At 48.3% G+C, this 23,341-nt stretch overlaps 1 protein-coding gene across 9 annotated transcripts in view; it reads right to left on the bottom strand.

Annotated features, from left to right (window-relative positions):
- The window catches only part of EPB41 (erythrocyte membrane protein band 4.1), a 159,614-nt gene extending 145,511 nt beyond the window's left edge, over positions 1 to 14,103 (bottom strand). For 6 of the 9 annotated variants that reach the window (XM_023529240.1, XM_011357771.2, XM_011357772.2 and 3 more), the window contains exon 1: positions 13,953 to 14,103. The gene's annotated coding sequence lies outside the window, so the exon portion shown is untranslated. Of the gene's footprint in view, positions 1 to 13,353; positions 13,517 to 13,902 lie in introns of those variants that run through there. The other 3 variants (XM_023529227.1, XM_023529241.1, XM_023529234.1) reach the window with 3 other exon arrangements.
- Between the last annotated feature and the right edge of the window lie 9,238 nt (positions 14,104 to 23,341).

The raw sequence follows: 23,341 nt of genomic DNA, 5'->3' as shown, positions 1-23,341 counted from the left end.
CGTATTATTTTAGAACCAACTTTTTTAACCTAACAATATATTATGACATTTCTATCATAATTTTTAAAAATGCTCTCTCATATTTTAATAAGTAGATATACCATAATTTAGTCAAATCTAAATGTTGGACATTCAGATTATTTTTCATTTTTTGCTCTTATATGGTACTTGACAAACATCCTTTTATCTAAATCATACCCATGATTATTTTTCTCGGATGCACTGACTGCAGCATAATTTCTTTAATTATAGCATACAAAGTTGCTTGTTCTGGTCATTTTTGAGATCAAAGCAAAAGAAATCAGCAGATGAATGCTATGAATCATGCAATGAAAGACAATATTTGAAAACACAGAGCATGTTTTGACCTCTGTGACACATGCATTTTGCTTACAAAATTCCATTAAGCTCCATCTTAAAGAGTTTTCTGTGCACAGTAAAAGCAAAAAACTAAATGTAAGTAAAATATATATATTGGATTTGGTGAGTTATATCCTTTCTGCTGTGAAGAAAATCAAGGGGCAAAAGGGAAAAGATGAAATTGTAAAAGAGCAACTGGTGACCAGGTGCTAAGATATTCTTTTAGGCCTCTAGACTCATGAAATGTCGGAAGTGGAAAGGCCCTTAGAGATAATCAAGCCTAAGCTGCTAAATTTTAAACAGTTTGGGAAATGGGTCCAGAAACTGGAAGGGACTTGCCCAAGGTCACCCAGCACAGGGGTGGCAGAGCCCAAACTTGAACCCAAGTCTTCCAACCCCTACTACAGGATTCTGTTCATTGCTTTCTTCTAAGTCCAGCTACATTTCTCATCCAAAGCTGGAGGCCATGCTAAATTCTATAGCCATAAAACCTAGGAAAGTCTGAGCTGGAAGGGATCTTAGAGATAATTTACTATTAAAAATAATATTTATTATTATTAGGTGTTTACTACGTGCTGAGCACATATAAGTATTTTATATGCATTATTGTATTCAGCCTTATAGCAAGCCTGCTAAGTAATATGAGCTTCAAGTATAGTTGAAGAAGCTACAACCTAGAAATGTTAGGTGATTTGCCCAAAGTCACACAACTTAAACTTGGTTTGAATGATGGCACCATCATCTGTACCACACTGCTTTCATATCGCTCTTGGGAAAGCAGTTTGGAAATGCTATGAATGAGCAACATCGACATCTGTCCCAAGACCCTAGGGAAAGGCTGTTGTGGCTGCTTCTGATCGTAGCCCTGGGACATTCAAGGAGGGACTCAAAGATCTGGCCTCTCATGACCCTCCCCAACCCCCTTCTCTCGCCAGCTGGAGTAAGCCTAATGACTCTGATCCAGCAAAGCTTCCAGCTCACTCAAGCTTAACCCACTAATTCTCTCTCCCTAGGGCAGGGAACACTCTAAGCCTAGAGAGTTTCTCAAGAAACACAGGGACAAGCTCATTTTATAGCTGAGCCCCATTTTATAGCTTTGGGGACTGAAGTCAGAGAAGTGAAGCAATTCATCAATGTCACACAGCTAGAAAGGGGTATAGTTGAGAAGACAGGTATGTCTGATTCCAGAATTCTATCCTTTGCTCACTACACTATCCTGCCTCTCTTTCTCAAAAAGCCATGAAGGTGTCTTTATCTCTACTTGACAAGTGAGAAAGCTGAGGCCCAGCAAGAGGTAGTGATGTGTGTGCCTAAGGTGACCCAACAACTCGCAACTAAGCAGGGACTTGAACAAGGCTCCTGAATCTTAAACCCAGGGTTATTTCTTCCACCCATACTACCTAAATCTTGAACATCAAAAAAATGCCTCTGTCTGCTGGACATTTGAAAAACCTTTACCTAGAGCCCCCAATGGCATAGGGAGTCCCCTCTATATAGGATCCCCTATATATATCAGCCAGGCATGGAGAGCCAAGGATGTGGGGGAAAAACTTTGCAGAAAACTGCCTGGGGAAGACAGCAGTTGAGCTGCTTACCCAGGTGCTTGTAGCTTTGGGCACCCCTGTCTTGGTCTCCCTAAGCCACAGACCCATAGCTAGGAGGAGGGGAGATACAGAAGAAGCTGCTCAAGGCCTGAGCCCCAGTGGCTGGCACAGCTCTCTGCTGTGATTTCTGCTGAAAAACAAAAGCTCCATCCTCTGAGCCTAAGTGCTAATTAGCAATAATGACATAATAATCATTGTGGGCCCAACAGCTAAACAGCCCCAACTAGAAATTCTGCATGCTCAGGCTCAGGAACAAAAGATTTGGGCACTCTAACTGAAACTGATGCCCTGGCAGAAAATGTCGAAAGCAAAAGGGCTTCAGGGTGGACCCAGCCAAAGTATTAGCTGACAAATGGAGAGGATGATACCCACTCATATAATTATTTATTGAGAATCTACTATGTTCTCAGCACAGTGCTAGACCCAGAGAGAAGAGGCTTTATTTATTCATTAATTCAATCCACAACTATTTATTGAGCAGCTACTATGAACCACACACTCTTCTGGGTACAGGGACTATATCACTGAACAAGATAGACAAAAATCACTGTTATCACTGAGCTTACAGTCCTACAGGGAGAGACAAATAATAAACCAATATTCAACAAAATACAGTATGTCAAAGAGTGATAAGTACTATGGAGAAAAATAAGCCAAGATGGTGGTAGGAGAAGTGTTATAATACTAAATAGGATGCTCAAAAAAGGCCTGAGAAGGTGACATAAATAAAAATATTAAGGGGATGAGAGAAGGGTCATGAAAGTGTTTGGGGGTAGAGTGTTCCAGGCCAAAGGACCAACAAATGCAAAGGCCCAGGGGTGGAAATATGCCTGGCGTATTCAAGGGCTTGCCTAAGATCACACCTCCAGTCATTAACAGCTGGGAGAGGAAAGGAATCAGATAGACTGATCATCCACTGTGAATTTGAATTCTCTTAAACCTTAGGACAATTCTGGAAGTAAGGATTATGCTCATTATTCTGACCATTTTACAGATGAGAGAGTGAGATCTGAAGAAGAGAAATAACTTAACCCATATCACACAGGTAGACTAGGCAGGTCTATACGACTCCAGCTTTCTCCAGCCTCCCTGCTCCTCTTTTCTGTGTCCTGTCTATGCAAATCTTAAATATTTGCTGAGTGAATGAATGAACAAATGCACCCTGCACATGTCTCAAGCCTTGCCCTCTCAATGAACTGTTTTCTCGCTGGCCTTGACTGATTTCTTCTTCCTGTCTCTACTTAATCATGATAACAACAACAATAACTCCAATGTAGAATAGACTGAGAACTAGCTATAGACTGAGAACATTCCACAAATTATCTAATTTAGTCTTTAAGTAATCCTATGAGAAGGTGCTACTATTTTTCCCATTTTATAAGAGAGAAAACCAGAGTTCACTGAGGTAAAACAACTTGCTAGAGGCTCCCCAGCTGGCAAGTGGTGAGGCTAGGATTTAAACCGAGGTCTGTCAGCTCCCAAATCCCTTCTTTTAATCCTATAACATTAACAGAAACCTCTGACATCAATCCATCCCCTTCCTTTTATAAATCAGAAACCGGAGGCTCAGAGAGGACAGGAAGAGCTGGGGGCAGCCACTCAGAACTCAGTCTGGTGTTCCTTCCACTCTCCCACATTGTGGGCTATGCACCAGGTTTTCTCTTCTAGGCCTACTTTATGGCTGCTGCAAAAGTCTTAGTGTTGTCCTAGCAACCTGAGGATAGTTTCAGGAAGCTCATAGTTCACCTTTTCCCCCTAGGTCTAGGTTGGGGTAACACAGGACTTTTTCAATTCTGCTTTATCAAAGTGTTTGCAGTGGCATTTGATCAGAGAAGGTTGCAGAAATGAAAACTGCCCTCTTTTGTGGCTCCTGGAAGACAGACTGTGCAGGCTTGGCACCAGGAGGTCAGAGATTGTCTGGGTCAGCCGTCTCCAACCTTTTTGGCCCCAGGGACATGTGCTCCTATGAGAATCTAATGCCTGATAATCTGAGGTGGAGCTGAGGCATTGATGCTAGTTCTGGGGAGTAGCTGAAAACACAAAAGAAACGTCACTCACCCACCTCTTGCCTCCTACTGTGTAGCCTGGTTCCCAACAGGCCACAGACCGGTACTCGGCCTGAGAGTTGGGGACCCCTAATCTGGGGGCAGGGGCCAAAATCAGGCAGAGGGTGAGACTAGAGTCTTTCAGCCAACCAGGAGAGGGGAAGGAGGTAGAGAGCAGAGGGCAGATGACGAATTTCTGGCTTTAAAACCTGTTTATTAGGTGCCATTTGCTCCATAAGAAACTATCAAAACTCCAAGTCCCTAGACTGGGAAGAGATAGAGCAGAGAAGGTTCTTAGAGGCAGCAATTGTAACAGCAGTAACAGTAGCTGCCTACTATTGAGGATTCACGGTGCTGAGCACTAGACTGAGGGCTTTATCTACATTATTGCCAGTCACCCCCGTTCTACAGCAGAGGAAAACTGAGGCTCAAAGAAGTAAAGTGACAGCCAAGATTAGTCACTGCATCACACCCATTCATAGGTCAGTGACAGTGCAGAAAAGGGTCCAGAGACCTAGGTTCCTGCTGCGTGACCTTGTACCATCAGCTATCTGCTCTGATTTGAGGTTCTCTCCTCTGTACCAAAAGGGACTTGGTCACCAGTCTCTGCTATAAAATCCAGGAGGCTCAGGGATCCAGTTCTGCCCAGACTACGGGGGCTCCCACAGATATAGGACATCACACTTGCTCTTCTCCCAGTCATCCAGGAAAAAGGGGCATGATTACTAGCATCCAGGGGGAAAAAATAAAGCTACATATTTTAAAAATATTTGTCCCCTTTTCAGGGCTTCTGCTGGCTTTGGCCTCTAGCCAGGGAGGGGATCCTAGGATGGGAAGTTAGGGGAAGCCCAGGCCTCAAGACTGAGTGTCCTTGGGCTTGAGGCCAAGGGGAGTAAGAGGCAGGAGGGAGCAAGCTGGCAGTGGGCCAGGCCCCCTCTGGAGGTTTGGGCTGGTTTCTTAATCCTTTCCTTCCTTTGTTGACCAGCTTGGGCTGCCAGGAGAGGCAGAGGAAGCAGTAGGTGGGACCAAGGAGACTCAGCAGTCTGAATCACGATGATACAATCTTTTTTATAGGTGCCCATTACTTGTGCAAGGCCATTTGTAGGGATTATTTCATTGAAACCTCTGCCCTTCACTGTGAGGAAGGCCTGCTGTCTCCATTTCACTGAGGTAGAAACTGAGGTTCAGAAAGGGCAAATGACTGCAGGCCACGCCACTTATAAGTAAGTGGCAGAGTTGGCAGGGAACCCAGGTTGTTGATTCCTCAGAGACGCAGCCACTGGGTTTGACTAGAGTAGGGATGAGAAGGAGACAAGGAGAGATGAGGGAGGAGCAGGGCAGAAAGGGCCCCGGCAGTTCAGGGAGGAGGACAGGCAGCTGTGAGGGTGTAGGAAGGAGAGGGAAGCAAGTGATCATCTCTAAAGTGACCATCTTCAAAGCCCTGCATGACGTAGGCCCTGCTTCCTTGTCCAACCTCAGCTGCCATCACCACCTACTGTCATCACCACCTACCTCCCCATTTATGCTCCAGCCACACCAAACTACAGTCCTTACGTACCTTGAGCACATTATATGAGTTCAAGCCTTCATACATGCTATTCCCTATCCCTAGAAATTTGTTCTCGCCACTGCCCACCTAGAGAGCTCTTATTCATCCTTCATATCCCAGCTTAGCTATCTCTTCCCCTGATGCCTAGAAAGAGTTAACCACCTGCTCAGCTGAGCTTGTTCTGAAGTGTTTCATGCTTCCTGAGAAGTAGGAACCCTATCTGAGTCATCTTTGTGTCCCCCAGAACATAGTACACAGTCAGTGCTCAATAAATAATTGTTATCTCTAATTGCATTTTATCATTGAATCTTTGAGGCAGGCAAAACAGGTTTTCTTATCCTCACTCTCAAGACAAGGAAAAGGAACGTAAGAGAGAAAGTGACTTCAGAGGTCATGCAGACATTCAGTGATACTGGTAGGTCCAGAATTCAGGGGCCTCTGTCTGACCCCCACCCCAAAGAGCTGTCCTCTCTGCCAGACCTGCCAGAGCCACCACAAGGGACTCCCAAGGTAGGAGTTGGGAGCATGGGCCCTGGTGGCCAGAGGCCTTGCCCCAGTGTCCAGCTCAGACATAGCTGCTGCCTGGGGGAATTAAGGCACAAGATAGCAAGGAGCAGACAAGTGGCTTTTACCCCTAAACCCAGCTCTGGTTCCTCCTCCCAGATACGTCCCCCAGCTGAAGACCCCAGCAGACCCTATCACCTCCCCAGACCCCAAGATCTCACATCTCACCTCTTTACTCTCCTGCCTGCCCACTGCAGTCCAATATCACATCCTGCTGGCTCTGCCTCCTAAACAGACCTCACATCCACACCACTGTTCCCCATCCCATGGCTCAATGTCTCAGCATCTTTCACCTGGAAACTTGCCTCCTCTGCTCCTCCCCTCCCATTTGTCCTCCACGACAAGCAATCTTCCCAAAATACAAGCCTAACCATGTCATTCCCCTGCTTAATATCCAATGGCTCCCCACTGCCTCTGGGTCAAGTTCCCCAACTCTCCTGAGCCTGTCTCTTCAGCTGCAGTCCCCTGAGTGCAGGTCATGACTCTGTACCTTGGCAAAGCAGTTCCTTCAATTAGGAATGCCCTTTCACCTGGTCTTTGCCTGAGACGATATTCACAGTTCACATGTCAGTACATGTATCAAAAGTGGAGCTGGTAGTTTTTGTGTCCTCCCCAAAACTAGACCGAGCTCCTGGGGAGGTAGGAGGCAGAGACACCACAGATTCATCTGCGTCCCATGCCCTGTCACAGAGTGAGTGTTAGTGAAAGCAGATGACTAGATGACCTTCTAAGAGGTCTCCTCCCTCCCTTTACCTTATAGGTGCCTTTCAAAACCTGTCAGACTAGGTTGCTACCTGCCTATCTCCAGCACACCCCTCCCAGACCTGGTCTCCTCTGTCCCAAGATATCTTTGTAATCCCAAAATAATTCTCATAATTATAACTATAATAATAACAATAATAATTACTGTCATTGAATACTTACCATGTACCTCATATGCATTATTTAATCCTCGTAAGACCTCTCTAGGATCTAGGAGGTAGGTAAGTTCTTATACCCATTTTACAAGTAAGGAAACTAAGGCTCCAAGAGGTTAAATATCTTGCCCAAGGTCACAAAACAAGTAAGCAATAGATACAGGATTCATAGCCAGGTTTGTCTGACTCTTAACCACTATAGTATCTCACTTTCCCCTGCTTTCTGTTGTTTCTTCTCTTCAAAACTCTTAGAGAAGCAGTCCTGGCGGGGAGGGTGTGTGTGTGTGTGTGTGTGTGTGTGTGTGTGTGTGTGTGTGTGTGTGTGTAAATCTAATCATTTAGCAAACAATACAGTAGCTCCCATCAGCCCTGTGCTGGGCATTGGAGATGGACAGAGATGACTCAAATACAGTCTCTGCCTCCTTAGGGGAGGTAAGAGAGTTTCACACTAAGAATTTGGGCCTTAGATTGAGCAGACTTAGGTCTGATCCCCAGCTCCACGCCTAAATAATGATATAACTCTGCATAACTCACTTGATTCAGCACCAGTTCCCTCATTCATAAAGTGGGGGCCATAATGCCAGGTCACTAGGGGGACTAGATGAGATAACATATCTAAAATAGCATAAACAACAAGCCCAGCATATGAGATATGCAATAAATGGCAATAATATATATGATGACTAGAGATTCTCAAGATCCCTAGGTCAACATGGGATGTCATTCTCCAGGGCTCACCTTGGAGCTTCTTCAGCCAGATGCAAATGGTAATAGCAATAATAATGCCTAAACCACCCATTTGCTCATTAAATAATTCCTCAAGGGAAATAGGCTTTATTAACCCTATTTAACAGGTGAGGTAACCTAGGCCCAGAGAAGATGGGTTACTTAATCGAGTCACACAGAAAAAAAAAAAAAAAAAAAAAAAAAAAGACCAAGCTGGGACTTCCACTGAGCTATGTCTACACTGGGCAGAGTCCAGACCTTATCCCAGGGCCCTGGCCAGCCTGCTAAAGTGTCTAAACTCCTGACTCCTAGATTCTAGTCCCAGCTGGGTGGGAAGTTAAAAGTAGGAAAAAGGAGCCAAAAGAGAGAGACGTTTTACTTAGTCCCCTCCCAGAATGAGCCCAGGACTGGGAGGAAGCCAACTATTATCATGCGGGGCCCTGGGTTGGCACTTTTCCTTGGCTCCTTCCCGCACCCACCAATGTGGACGAAGTGCTATGATATGTATGTTGCATATGAGGCCTCCAAGACTCAGAGAAGTTAATGACTTGTCCAAGGTCATACAGCTAGGACGATGGCAGTATTGGGAGGCAGAATCCCTCCTCACCCCTCCCACCTTCAGCCCCAGACCTCCCTAGCTGCCCCTCTCTTCTGATGAAACCTAGAGGCTCTGCCTTTCCCTCCCCAGTTCTAAGCAGAGCCCCTGAGTCTCTCTGCTGATTGAAGGGCTTGGTACTTGGCCTCACACTCAATTCAAAGGACGCCCTGCCCTATAGAGCCCTGCCCTCCACCAAGGAACTCTCAGTTTAGTGAGAAAGAGGAAACCCACATTCATCAGCCACTGAGATGCTGAGCACTTTATATCCATTAGCCACTTAATCCAGTACAAAGCACACTGATGGGACATAGTGACACCAAATGAATAAATACGTTCATTCGTTCAGAAATATCTATTGAGTGCCTATGACATGACACTATATTCTAGGTGCTGGAGATACAACAGTGAACTGATGAACAAAAATCCCTGCCCTCATGGGGTTTACATGAAGAAAAGAACAAAGATATCTGTGTCAGTTAGGTGTTAATGTTTCCACTCTGCAGCTGAAACACTGAGATGCAAAGACCCACCCACCTACATGCAGCAGAATAAGGATTCTATTCCAGACCAGTCTGGCCCCAAAGACCTTTGCATTGTGTCATGTGACCCAAAAATCACATCAGTGTGTTAAGCATCTAGAGAGAAGTCAGCTGGTTGTGGCGGGATCCTAACTTCACAGAGCGCCCTCCCTCAGTTCTTCCACCCCCACCACTGGGCCTCCCCGTTACACCTCCTAGTGGCCCCAGAGCCACAGGACATGTATTAGAATCGAACCCATGTGGGCATCATTTAACCAAACCAGTACTCACCCAGAAGCAGCCATCATGGTCATACAGCCAGTCAGGGAGGAACCATGAAGCCATCACCACGGTGGCACATAAAAGCAAAGGACAGCAGTGAGACACAAGCACAACCAACAAACAAGCTCTTTGGGGCCCCTCTTCAGCCTGGGCCTGGGCCAAGGGTGAAACCCTGGCTTCCTTCTGCCTCTGGGGCTCTGCTGGGGCAGATACCCCTAGTCAGCAATCTGATAATCTGATAATGCACCCAAGCTCATGAGGCCTCCCAGGGCTCAGCCCACTAGAGGCAGTAGGATCCCTATGGACAAATATTAACTGAGCACCTACTGCGTGCCAGGTGTTGAGGATACAGTATGAAGAAGACAAATATGGTCCCTGCCCTCATGGAGCCTACAGTGCAGTGAAGAGGCAATCACATAAATACTAACTGAATTACAATTGTGATGAGTGCTTCGAGGAGGAAACTTAAGAACTTGGGTTCAAACCCTGGCCCTACTATTCACTACCTTTGTGACTTAGGGCCCATTTCTTAATTTCTCTGTATTCCAATTATTCATCTGTAAAATAGAGACAGCATTAGTACCCACCTCCAAGGGTGTTGTGAGGATTCAATGAGCTAATATATGTAAAACATTTGCACAATGTTTAGCACATAATAAACTGTCCATTGGTGTTAGCTACAGGAAATGACAGTAGGTATAGGTTTTAGAGGGACCTAGTGTCAGGCCATCACCTACCTGACAAGGTAGGGATTAAAGGAGACAATGAGAGATGAAGCTCTGAGCCCGGTGCCTGGCATATGGTAACTATTCAATAAGTGGTGGTGACATTCTTAGAGCTGTTCTCCAAATATCCCCAGGGTAAAGCATCTCAGCAGAGGGGCTGTCAGAGTGCCCTCTCCCGACAACACACACCCAGAACTGCAGCTTTGGGCTGAAAAATAACCAGTACCCACATTCTCACCTGACTCTACAAATGCCTCATCTCCTTTGACCTTCACGATAACCCAGGAAGTGGACAAGGCGAAATTATTACCATTCCCATTTTACAGATGAGGACAGTGGGGTGAAGGGACTCCTTTCTGCATTCCTGGGCACCTTACTTCATATCTCCAAGCCTAGTTAAGTGGTGAAGCCAAGACTACAACGGGCATCTGCCAGGATTTTGTTCTCCGGGTCTTCCTTTGCTTTTTTCCCTTCAGGCTCTGCGACACTAGCTGCACAGCTCCAGACAGCTTTTGAACCTCTCCAACCTCAGTTCTTTCATCTGAAATAGCTGTCAAACAGCCAGCCTAGGATCCAAGCTGCTCCTGACCCAAACTCAAACAGGCTCAGACACTGATATCCAGAACCCCGCCTCTAACCTTCTACCCCATCGCTGACTTCAGCCACAGACCAAGGAATGTCTGCACTCAACTACTAAAATCCAAGTTTTACAAATGGAGAAACTGAAGTCCAAAGTTAGCCACCTAATTAAGGTTGCCTTTTAGTGCCCAGCTCTTGCACCTGGACAGTAGTCAAGTTGGGCAGGCCCTCTGGGGAAACTTCCAGTGGGGCCCTGACCCACAGTTTGCTCCCCCCACTCCTTTCCCCCCTTCCTGGGGCCAGTGGGCACTGGCACACCCTGTCCCCCAGCTCCTTTGCCTGAATATCCCAGAGCTCCAAGCTCACTCAGCAGGCATCAGGAAGGATCCACAGGTAAGGGCCATTACCTGTTGGATGGAGGTTTTCCCTTTTAGCGGGTCTGAATTATGAAGTCAAATACACCTAGTTTCAAGTCCCAGTCCAGCCACTTTCAAGCTGTGTGACTTTGGTCGAGCTGATTCACCTCCCTGAACTCCTGTGAAACAGGGATAATACCTATACCCTTATGAGGTTGTAAGAATGACATTAGTTAATGCTGCATATTAAAGGCTTATCACAGAGCTCCATGCACAGTAAGTGCAGCTCTAATTATGCTTTTAGAACACAGGCCAAGAACAGGGCTTAGAGGCCCATAACACTCAGCCTTACCCTTGTCCCCATTTTCTCCCCTCTTCCTCATATGGGGTGAGGGTAGGGGGTGGACTAAGTCCCAATCTAGGTCTTGGAGACTATAGTAATGGATGCTGGAAGACCTTTAGAGACTCTAGGCTCATCTTCCCCTTTCATGTCACAGAAAAACAAACTGAGACCCAGGGAGAAAAAGTGGCCCATAGACTATCGGGGAGTGGAATCCTGCCCCCTTTAATAAACATCAGAATCTCAGGCCTTGGGGAAATTCGAGTGCCCCACCCCCAGGGAACTATCACAAATATTCGCTCTGCAAACCTCTAGCAAATCTCAGCTCACCATGACATCTATGGTGAGTCCTTCATGGGTGTCCTGTTTAGCCCTGTGGCTAGCAAACCTGTATATAACACACACTAGGTACTCAGGAAAGGCTTAGAGAGTAACCTCATGAAGTTCCTCTCTGGTTTCACAGCTTTGCTCAGGGTTCCCCTCCAGAAGTCTCTCCTTATATCTCCCTTCTTCACTCCCATCCCAGCCTCTGTCTCACCTGCAGCCCAGGTCCCATAAACTGGGCCTGACACCAGCCAGCAGAGCTCTGGGCCTCCAGAGGCCTTTACAGCATCAGCAGCTTCCCAGCCAGGCTGGGATGTTCCTGCCCAGCACACCAGCCAGGCTTCTGGCCAGGGTCCACTCTGCAGAGGGGGTGTTGGACCTGCCCTGCTACTAGCCCCACCTCACTGGCTTAGGGGGTGGGGCAGCCTGGGAGCCCTGGGAGCTGCTATTGGCACCTGGGGCTTACAGGAGGGAAGCCAGCTTGTTCTAGAGAGTGCAGGGATGGGTGGATCAGCAGACAGACGGGTGTGGACCTCCTTGCCTCACTGAGTATCATTCACACACCCAGGCGCTCCACCTGCATCCCACATTGCTAGGACCTGGCAGGCCCTGCCTGACTCTCCTATATAAACAGAGGAAATCTCAGGGCTTCCCCACTCCATTGCCTTCTTTAAACACCCCCATGGGCATGGTCCCAGACCAGCTACCATTCTGGTCACTACATATTCCTTACCTCATTTGATTCTGCTAAGGCCTGTAAGCTCTGGATTATTGACTAAGGAAGAACCTGGGACTCAGAGAGTCCCATGGTTCTCTGAAATGACTCATGCAATACCATCATACAGCAAGGAAGTGGCAGGATCAGGATCTGAACCCAGTTCTGTTGCATGCAAAGCCTACGGGACATGGGATGTCCCCTTCCCTCTCTCCTCTCTACTTTCTAGAGCTTCTGGATTCCCTTCTTCTTAAAGCTTCCATCTCCCTCTGCATAGTCTCTCCTCCCTACTTCCTAGTCAGAATTAATTCCCACCTCATGATGACTGCTATAACACCTTGATTACATGCACCCGACAGTAGCAGGGTACAGGAGTTATTTCCGAGGTGTCTTTCTGACATGCAGAAAGGCCTTGAAGGCAGGGGGCGATCTCAGTAGGTGCTCCTTAAACCTGATAGTCTGTTCCTTCTATCTCCACCTTCTCCCTTCCCCCTTCCCCCCATGCAAAAGTCCTCTGGATTCCTCCAGCTGATCTCCTCCCCACCCCAGCCTCTTGCCAAGACCAGCCCCCAGGCCTGTAACTGGGGTGAAGGTGGGAAGCTTGCTGAAACCTCATGGGTTCTGTGCCAGTGCTCTGGCCCTTCCCTCTCCCTTTCAGTAGCTGAGGATATGATCAGGCAGTTCTTAGAGGGGCTCCCAGGTGCCCTGAGCCCCAGGCCTTGCCAGGGTCTCCCCAAGCCTTCTCCTTCTGGACAAAGGTCTCCAGAAGGAGAGAAGCAGAGAAGAGGCTGCCTCCAGTCAGCCACTCTCTCCCAGGGGAAGCTGTGGTTCTTGGAATAACCTCCCCTAACCCTTCCAAGATAGACTTCCCCTCTCCCCTTGGGCTGGGGTCTGTCTAGACACGTCCCTGCCTCCAGTTTGCTGGAGGGGAGAACTCCGTTCCGGTTCTACCCTCAAGAGGTGGTATCTGCCAGAAAGTGTAGGTGAAGGTGAGAAAACTCTAGGGGAAAGACAGGGATAGGGAGAGACTAGGCTACATAGAGACAAGAGATGAGAGAGACACAGGGACTCAGGGATTGAGAGCAACAGGAATCTGAAACCGACAGAAAGACCGGGGAGACCAGAGGCAGAGGGAAGTCCCTAGACCAAACCTGGAAGGGAGTGTGTAGGGCAGAGCCGGGTCCCGCAGTCCGGAAACTCAAAGTCAGTTACGTAAGGGCCAGAGCGGAGCGCGGGGCTCCGGGCTTGGGTGCCCCCTCCCGCTGAGCGCCGCCTGCCTGCCCGCCCGCCAGCTCGCTGCGGAGAGCACGGCAGGAGCTTGCGGGGCAGACAGGGCGGGGTTGGGGGGTGGACCTTGGACTGCAGCACTCCGCGGAAACCCGTCCCCCGTCCCCCGCCACCCCCAACTCCCCCCCCCCCGCGGGAACCTAACCCCGGGACCCTTGCCTCAGACAGGCCCGGGACCGGCCGGACCGCCAGCAGCAAGCGTCCAGCTCCGGACCGGAGCTCCCGGACCTCCTCTTCTGTTGTCGATGCCCTTTCCCGCACCCTGAACTTTGAGACGCCCAGGACCCTCTGAACCCTCAGTTCGGACCTTGGAACCTGGGGCCCCTAGACTTCCCTCCCCCGACCCTTGGACCTTGGTCTCTCCCCTACCGGGACCGCTCAGGTCCTTGGGAGTGGGCCCTTCTGTCTCTCACCCCGTCTCTCCTGGGGACCCGGGATCGCCCCCGGGGCAGTCCAGGCTCACCTGGGCCGGACAGGGCGGGGACCTGGACGGGCCGGGCCGCGTTCTAGCTCTTCGCAGTTCTCGCCCTTTAAGAGGTTCCAGCCACTTTGCCCTGCCGGGGGCCTCCACCTGCACTGACAGGGCAACTCTGGCGTGAGGCCCCGCCCCTGACTCGGGAGGCCTTCTGATTGGTGCAGACAACTGCCAATCGGAGGGAGGACTTGGCCGAGGAGTGGGAGCGTCGCAGCCGGGAAGGGGCGGGGGCTGCAGGTGCGGCTGGACCCCTACGCCCAGCTCTAGGCAAGCCGGAGCGGGTGAGGAGAGGGTTAAGCAAGGAGCTCCTGAATTGGCTGGTGCGGTCTCTGATGTCAAATGGCAAAAGTATGATGCAATTTGTCACGTGGTGCTACCCCTAAGGGCAGGAAGGGAGTAGAAGGGGAGTTGCTCATAAGGAACCTAGGGAAGTGACTCTGACCAGACTCACCTAGATCACCTGCTCACCATTTTGTTCTGTGTGACCTTGAACAAGTCACTTCTCTTTTTAATTTTTATTTTTCAGTTAGAGTTGACATTCAGTATTATTTTATATTAGTTTCAGGTGTTCAGCATAGTAGTTAGACATTCATATAATTTATGAAGTGATCCCAGGATTAGTCTAGTACCCACCTAGCACTATACATAGTTATTACAATATTATTGACTATATTCCCTATGCTGTACTTCACATCCCCATGAGCAAGTCACTTCTCTGAAACTCAGTTTATTCAGCCATAAATCTTATAGTGTCTTCTTCCTGAGAATTAGCAATATAAGTTAAGTGCCAAACATAGATCTGGCACACAGTGGGTGACATTCAGTAAATGTGGGTTCTGGTTTCTCTTATCCTCAATCTTGCCACTCTTCTCAGAGACTTTCTCCTCCTGCTAGTTCATCCCATCAGTGCTGGAAGGGGCTTACATGGTCACTTGTCCAAGTCCTCTCCCCTCCACCTCATTTCTGAGTTATGTGCTCACATAACTCCAATGACACCATCCCAGGCTGGTGTCATTTTCAAACCCTCCCGAAACTTCAAAAGCTCTAAAGTTAAGGCCAAATCTGCCATCTAGAATTTCTACCCACAGAGAACAAACCTAATTCCTCTTTCATAAAGAGGAATCACGGAATCATAGAATATTTCAGGTAGAGAGCCATGGAGAGCTAATCCCTTTTGGGGGTAGCGGAAATGGGGACAACTGAGGCCCACTGTGAACAAGTGACTTCCCTTCCAGTGGTCTTCCTATTAGACGGGGTCTGAAATCAGACTGCTTGGGGCTCAATCTCCAATGTTTCCACTTACTAATGGTACATTATTTTGGGTGAGCTACTAAACCTCCCCAAGCCAGTTTCTTTCTCTGTAAATGGGGTTAGTAAAAGTATTTCTCTCAAGGGCTGTTGTAAAAATTAAATGAAATAATCCATGTAAAGTACTGAGAATAGTGCTAGTCACCAGGTAAGCATCCAAAAGTATATTTATTGTGATTACTGATGTCAATGTTACATCAAGGTCATAAATTCATGTATTGCCCCCCCAAATTCACTGAATCCTTCTCTGAGTCAGGTCTTGTTTTAGGTTTCAGGGCCCTGGTCCCTGCCTCTAAGAAGCTCACAGTCTCACAGAGGAGGGTCTCACTGAACTCCTGGGTCTGGGGGACACTTTCTGATATAGCTGGGTAGGCTCCAAAACACCAGCAAAACTTTAGTTCCTTTAACCAGAAATCTGGACATTTGAGATCCTCTCAGTCCCTAGCCCAGTGGACCCCACAGGAAAAGCTGACACACACCCCCAGGCTCTCATGCATATTGACACACCTTTACCTTGCCCGCATTCTCACCAGCCCACCAGGTAGTATTGCCCAGTGGTTAAGACTGTGGGATTTGATGGCAACTGAGTCTGGGGCTCTATATTTTAACAGCTTTTTACCTTTGGGCAAATCACTTCCCCTCTGGAGTAGAATGGAACTAATAATAGCCCCAACTGTATATAGAACTGTTGCAAAAATTAAATGAGAGTACATAAAAATACATATGCAAATACCCACTAATAGATCTAGTATTATTTTTCATTCGTTCCAGCATGTATTCATGCACCCAGGAGAGAGGAGGCTGTGAATGCCTTGATTTATCCTCTGAAAATGGGGTTTTCCTTTCCTGCTCCCTGCATTGACTCTCATCTTCAATCCCTGCAGTGCCAGGGACTCGGCTGGGATGATGCCGCAGGCCCCTCCCCCTCCTTGACTGGGGAGGACACATGCCTCTGGCTCCGTTGGGCTGAGCTGCGAGGGGGTGACTCAGCATTGCCAGCGCCTGCCTGGCCTGATAAGAGTGTGTTCCTGTGAATGTGTGCGTGTTGGGGGTGACCAGGGAGGGCTCTATTTCTTAGTTTGTGCATGAAGAGTACTTCTGGAAGTGTGTTTGTGATCTTGATCTTGTGTCTTTGATCTCTGTGTATTTGTGTATATGGGGGGTGGTGCATCTGTGCGTATGAGGATGTGTCCATGTTGGTGAGTTTACATAGGGAGTGTGACTGTTTGTGTCTGTCTCTCTGTGTCATATAAACAGGTTCCCCACCACCACCACCTCTGAGCTCCAGGCCCTGAGACCTAGAGAGCTCTTCCTGGCCCCAGGGACCTCTCCGTCCAGGCTGCCTGTGTTTCTTGTTGAGGAGACTTATGTACTCATATGGGTGAACATGGCTTTGTTGGTCACTGTAGGGTTCTGTTGCTGCTTGAACTTCAGGGCCCCAACCCTACTGCCTCTGCCTGTGAAGTCTCTACCTCCCTACCCAGATTATAGGGAGCAACTTGCTACCTGAGATGCTCCCTGTGAGAGAAGACTTCCAGAGGAGACAACTCACATTTAGTAATCACTACTATTTTAACATGCATTCTCTCATTTGATGTCATTTAATCCTCACAACCAAAAAAATATTCTGAAGAGGGTGTGAGACTCAGAGAGTAGAAGTGACAGCCCAAGGTCACACAGCTCTTAAGCAATGAAGGGAATGAAAGTGACAAGCAAGAGGCAGGTCTTCCCCTTAGGCTGAGCACCCAGTTTTCCTGGGGCCTGTGGGGGAACTGATAAGTTTGGGGGCAGGGGAAGGAACCTGTTTGTGTCTCCCCCTCCTCCCCTGAGTTGCCTGGGCCTCCAGCCAAATTCTTATCCTTCCAGAGCCTGAACACTGCCACCAGCTTCGATTGGGTGATTGAGTCTTGAGTTGGCTGATAAAGAGGCCAGGAGACTGGCTGGGGGCAAAGGGAGAAGGGCCAAAACTATAGCCTCTGTTCCTTCAACAAAACTTTATTGAGCGTACTATTAAAAACTGACCAATACCCTGCTCAGTCTAAGAAGGGAAGAGAGTCACAAGACCAGGCCACAAGGAATGGTAGACAGGGGCCTGAGGCAGGGGGTGTGTCTGGAATCTGTTAAGGGTTTGAATCTTGATTCCACTATTTATAGGGCATGTGACCTGACCAGTCATATTTCTCTCCTAGCTTGTCTCCTCATCAGTTAAATGAAGTAATGGTACTTATCCTGCCTGCCTCTCCTGACTCTGGAATACTAGAAGAGAAAGACATTTGTAAACCTAGAGTTGCTCTCCATACATAATGGACATTCCTGTTGTATGATGGCCCTAAAGCAACTATATACCCAGAGCCTAGAGAGAGGAGAGGATCCCCTCTGAGAGATTAGGGAAGACTGCCTGGAGGAGGTGACCTTCCAGGTAGACTTTTAAAGATGAACTTACTATATGAAAATGGAAATGGGCATTCCAGGTGGAGAAACAGCCTACAACAAAGTCCTGGAATTAGAATAGTGAATGTGTGCTCTGGGAGCAGAAAATGATATGGTATATTTGGAGCACAGAGTGGATCATGAGATCAAATTGTGGAAGGCTTTAAATGGTAAGTTAAAACCAGCACAGGTAGGCTGGGGAGAGATACCGACATTTGGGGATAGCCAGGGAGTCTTTAAGGTAGAGACAGCCATGTTCTGGCTGGAGCTTGGCAGTCACTTGGGGGACGGGGGTTAAGAGGAGAGGGAGAATTGGTGGGCAGTGGTTAAGAGATCCTCTCCCCAGGAGGATCTATTCGAAGCCTGGGGCAGGTCCCCAGGTTGACACCGAGGTGGACAACAAGCTGCACATCCCCCTCCAAGGGAGAAATGGATGTTGGCGGGGATGGAGGAAAAGTTGAGTCAGATGCTCCAGTCCAGGGAGGGACCCATGCATGGACACAGAAGGTGACCAACAGTAAACATTTCAAGGCTCTGAAAGGCCCCACTGCCCAGGAGTTCTTCTGGGTTTGCTGCAGTGTGGAGAGGGAGCCAATGCCACCAGGAGAACTCCTTCCCAAGGAAGATGTCATCTCCAGAAGTATCTGTTGAAACAGCAATGGGTGCCAATGATTGGCTTATTATATATCTGCCAGATACCACTAACCTGTTCCCATCAGATACCCCTATTTTATGGATGAGTAAAATGAGGCCAAGAGAGGCAAAGTGATCCGCTAGCAATCACACAGCCAGTAAATGGCAAGGCCAAGACTTGAAGGCTGCATTCCCTATTTCCTGAGAGGACAGGAAAGAGCCGATCACGGTGTTGGGAAGGCTGAGATTCTGGCTTTGCAGAACCAAGGAACGTGGGAGCAGCAGACGCCAGGGAGAAGGGAAGAAGGTGTCTGCCGCCATCTTGTGGTCATAGAGCTGCTTTAGTGGCATCTCGAGCCAGCTGCCTGAGGAAAGCTGTGCCAAGGGCTCTTCTCCGGGAAAGCGAGTCGTGGTTGTCAGTTCAGAGGCAGAGGGGTGTGGTGAAAGGGCGAGCTCTCAAATGCAACTGTCCTGGATCGCAACTCCAGCTCACCACAATTTGTGAGATCCCGTGCAATCTCTTATCCTTGCTCCTCATCTCTCAGGGCCTTGGAAAGGATTAACAGAGATAGTCTTTACTCCTGCCAAGACCTTTTATGCAATCTTTGCAGTTGGGAAAACCAAGGACTCAATGGAAAAATCCAGAATTGTGGGGCACAAAGCTTATTAAGGAGCCTCTTTAAGAAAAAGAATGCAAAGCTAGGAATACAAAATGCCTGTAAGTCACTGAAGCTGAAGGACACAAGTGAGAAGAAGAAGTCAGAGTGGGAAGAGAAGAAGTCAGATTGGTCTTAACCAATTAAAGGAATGTATTTTAGTTCTGCAAATTTCACAGAAACATATGACTTTGTGAATATAAGGCCAAGATTCCTCCTAGGGCCTATGCAAGTGTGAGGCCTTGACTGACATATAGTCTCATGGTAGGCCCACCCCTAGGCTTGGTAGAGTCAAGTATGAGGTCCCTCATGGGAGATTTAGGAATTCTGAAGCCAGAGCAGGATCTGGGTTTATGTCTGCCAACTTCCTCTCTCCCACCCCTATCCCTGCTGGCCTTTTGCTCAGATCTCCCAGAGCTTCCTACCTGGAACTGAATCCATACTCATAGCACCTGTGTGGCCACATCTTAACAATTGGATTGCTCCAGACAGGACTGCTCAGGAATCCTCTGTTACATCCAATCAAATCCTCCTTTGTTTCCAGGCTTGGGGATCCAACCCCATAAGTCCCAGGCAGCCTTCTCTGCCTGCCCTTGCCTCCTCAGGCAGTTCCAGCACTGTGCTTGGCCCAAAAGCCTTTGGTCAGAACAGAGTTATTGTCTGAGTCCCTGCAGTGCAGTCAGTCTGATGTTGCCCACGTGTGGTCAGTCCAGATGGACACATCCTGAGCCCTCCTCTTACACAGCAAGGCCTGTGGGGTAGGGATCAGAGACAGAGAGAGGACTCAGACCCAGTCTCAGCCCTGCTTCACAATCTAGTGGTCAGGTAAGACATGGACTGAATCTTAAAACTTTTAGGGCTAAGAATAACTTAGAGATCAACTAGTCCGAGTGATTGTCGAACTCTTTTAAAGCCCAATGTGAGAAACAGAGGGAAGCTGTGGGTGTGTAGGGGTGTGGGAAGGTCTCTATGCTTGGCCTTTCCCTGTCTTACCCCCTGTTTGGCCTCTCCCAGCCCTTCTAAGGAACTATGAGTCAGAACCACTGTTCAAGTTCAAGCCCTTTGCTTTAACAGAGGCCCTGCAAAGGGAAGAGATGTGACCAAGGTCACAGAACAAGTTAGTGGCTGAGGCTGGATTCAAACCTACGTCTGATTAACTCCAGGTTTGAAGCTCTCTTTGCTCACCCTCAACACTGAACAGTTGGGACTGAACCATCCCTTCCCACACTGACTCATATCTCCATATTCTCACTCTGGATCCTCCATCCACTCAGCACAGCCAGAATAGCAAAGAGAAGTTCAAAGGGGTCCCAGAGGCCCATAGGAGTGGGACAGCAAGGAAGGGGCGCTCTTGGAGCCCCCATACTGAAATGAGGGCAGAGACTAGACTTTTATCTGTTGGTTCACTGCTTATCTTTGGTCTGAGCACAGAACCTGTCACACTGCTTATAGTATATATTAGTTGAATGAATGAATTTGAAGTAGCAGCTTAGGGTAGGGGAACTTTCCTGGTTCTCTCCAGGTTGACCACATCCACCTCTGGGTGTTTCTCCTGGTCCCCTGGGGGTGGGGATCTGGATTGGACTTCCTGCAGATCTTAGTAAAGATTTTCAGTTTTGCTACATCTTCCTTAACTTTCTCTCCAGAGCAACGTCTTGACTATCAGAGGAAGCTGTTGTCTGACTTTGGGCAAGTCACTTCCCCTCTTGGAGCCTCCATCGCCCCATTTGTTAAAAATATTTCCTTTGCAGTGTTTTTAATTAGTCAATTGAAATAGTTATTATGACGTTTCATGTGCCAGGCACTGCATGAGACACATGAGATTGAGAAAATAAATGAGATAATAGCTAATAAATGAGATAATAGCTGTAAAGGACTGCAGCGCCTCACATATAATGGACGCTCAGTGATAGTTCCACACCCCGCCCAGCCTACACTCACCCAGTGTCTCCCAACAGAATGCTTCCCTCATCCAAGACCCTTCTTCAGGAACCAGTTCCAGTCCACAAACTTCCAGGGATGAGGAGAGTGTAGGGCGGGTAACTGAGCTATGGACACCAGATCCAAAGAAAGGAGTAGGAACTAAATAAGGTGCTAATGTCAGATGTGGCCAGTATGTGGCAGCAACGTCCGTGAAATGAATCAGTCTTCCTGCCCCCCTCTCCTAAAATTCTCCCAGGCCAATCTGTTTGGTTGTCTTCACATATGTGAAGATTAGGTGTATGAACGAGTGTGTGCCCAGGTGGGAGGTGTGTGTACAAAGAAGTTCATGTGTAAACTTGTGCTATGAATGCACAGGTACATGTATGTGAGTAATATGTATATAGGTGCCAGGAGCCTGGGTGAAAGAACAGAAAGTACCTGATAGGGTGAAGGACTGTGTGGGGAGGATATTTGTGCACACAGTCAAGTGTGTGTATGTGTGTCCTCGGGGTCAGTGTGGGTCTATATGCATGTGACTGTGTGGCAAGTGTAGACCTCTTAACCTCTTGAGTCCTGGCCTTGGAACTTTGGCACCTCCAGAGAATCCTGCAGCAAGGCACATAGTGACACACAGTGCATATCACATTTCAGAAGACTCTGGAATTACTGGTGGACCCCCTGGGGTTGCCCCTGGGTAAAGGGCACACTCAGATGTTAATAGAATGGGGAACTATTGGCGATGTTTCTCCCCTTATTTTCAAGCTTATCAAATTTCTCGGTTTCTACAATGAACATTCTATCGTAACCACAAAAATTATTTTTAATTATTTTTATTACTTTTAAAAGTAACCATAATAATTATCAAAGAAAAAAATCCTGTTCCTTATCACCATCTTTCCTTTTCCCCTTAGAGAGCAGAAGAGTTCCCATGTGTCTGGCAATGCCATGGGGGCCCAGCAGCCTGTTGAGAAAGAGCAGGTCTTGCTCAGTGTGGGGGAGCCCTGGCAGCAGCTGTTGAGAGGGGAGCAATCAGAGGAGACTTCCTGGAGGCAAAGGAAGTGGAGCTGACCTGGAAGGGTGATGAAGCTGGCACATGACAGGAGTCTTCCCTGCCTGCTCCACGTCTCTGAGAACTGCCTGCCGTCTGGCTGGGCTTCAGCATCCTCTTCCTGTGGAGGATCCTCTTCTCCTAATGAGGGAGTTTGAGGTTATAGACAGGCAAGATTGAACTTAGATTCCTAGAATCCCCCACTGGGAAGGGGCATGGAAGGTCACCTGGATTTTTCAAGCAAGTGAGATCTATTGAAGATTAAAAGCAGAGAGTGTTTCCCCAACAATAACGTGCCCTGGTTACCATGCTCAGCTGTTGTCTTGTTGAGTCCTCAGGAAAGTCCTGATAAGTTAGTTGTAATAATTATCAACTTTTATAAAAGAGGAAAGTGACGCCCAGAATGGTCATACAGATATGCTTTTCCTTGGGGCATACATCAAGGGGAATAAAAATCTCCACTGTGCACATATATTCACATAAACAACCAGGTGCTCTTGCATGTGCTATATATAAACTCTCTCTCTCTCTCTCTCCCCCCACCCTTTCTCTCTCTGTCTCTGTCTCTCTCTCTCTGTCTCTCTGTCTCTCTGTCTCTCTCTCTGTCTCTCTCTGTCTCTCTCTCTGTCTCTCACCTTCAGAGATGTTCTTCCCAGCCTCAGTGGGAGTTGGTTCTGGGTGGAGCTGCCAGGCCTCCCAGTGAAGTGTCCTTGACCTGAGTCTCTCTCTGTGAGCCCAAGCAGTCAAGCCCCTCCCCTTCCTGGGAAGTCTGGTAGCCCTGCCCATGCCGCTGCCCACACAGTGTGCCACTGACCAAGTCTAGATCAGGGAGACCCGCCACCTGGGTGCTCATCACCTTGACACAGCAGCCCCAGGTGGGCCGCCTCAAGTTTAAGCTCTGGGTCTCTGAAGGAAGATTGCCCCAGAAGGAGAAGAGGGGCTCGTGCCCTGGTGCCCTCTTAAGGACCTGGCCACACGTGGTAGGAAGGCAGATCTTGGGCCAGGAGGTTTCCCTTCCAGAGAGTTACTTATTAACCATCAGGGCCAACAACTATTTGAGGAGAACGATGAGGAAGTAGAGAAGGTCTCTTGGGACAGAGGGCTCTAACTCTGGCACCCAGGGCTGCCTTGAATGCACAGAGGTTTGGGGCTTCTATAGCCAAAGGCAAGGTCACCGTGAGGGGAGGGGTGGAAGTGAGGTGGGAGTAGGGTGGAGGGAAGGGGGAGTTAGTGGGCACCCCAAGAGGCATGTGGGAGGGGTAGGGCTCTGGAGGACAAGGGACTTAGATTAGGAGGGTGGGTCACAGGGAAGAAGGAAGAGCCAATTTGGAGGGTGGGAGGAGGGGAGGGAAGCTCAGAGGCCTGGTTTGGTTCAGGTC

Source organism: Pteropus vampyrus, unplaced genomic scaffold (genome assembly GCF_000151845.1).
Source record: "Pteropus vampyrus isolate Shadow unplaced genomic scaffold, Pvam_2.0 Scaffold36, whole genome shotgun sequence".
Taxonomy (NCBI): domain Eukaryota; kingdom Metazoa; phylum Chordata; class Mammalia; order Chiroptera; family Pteropodidae; genus Pteropus; species Pteropus vampyrus.
This window is presented reverse-complemented; position numbering and strand designations above follow the sequence as displayed.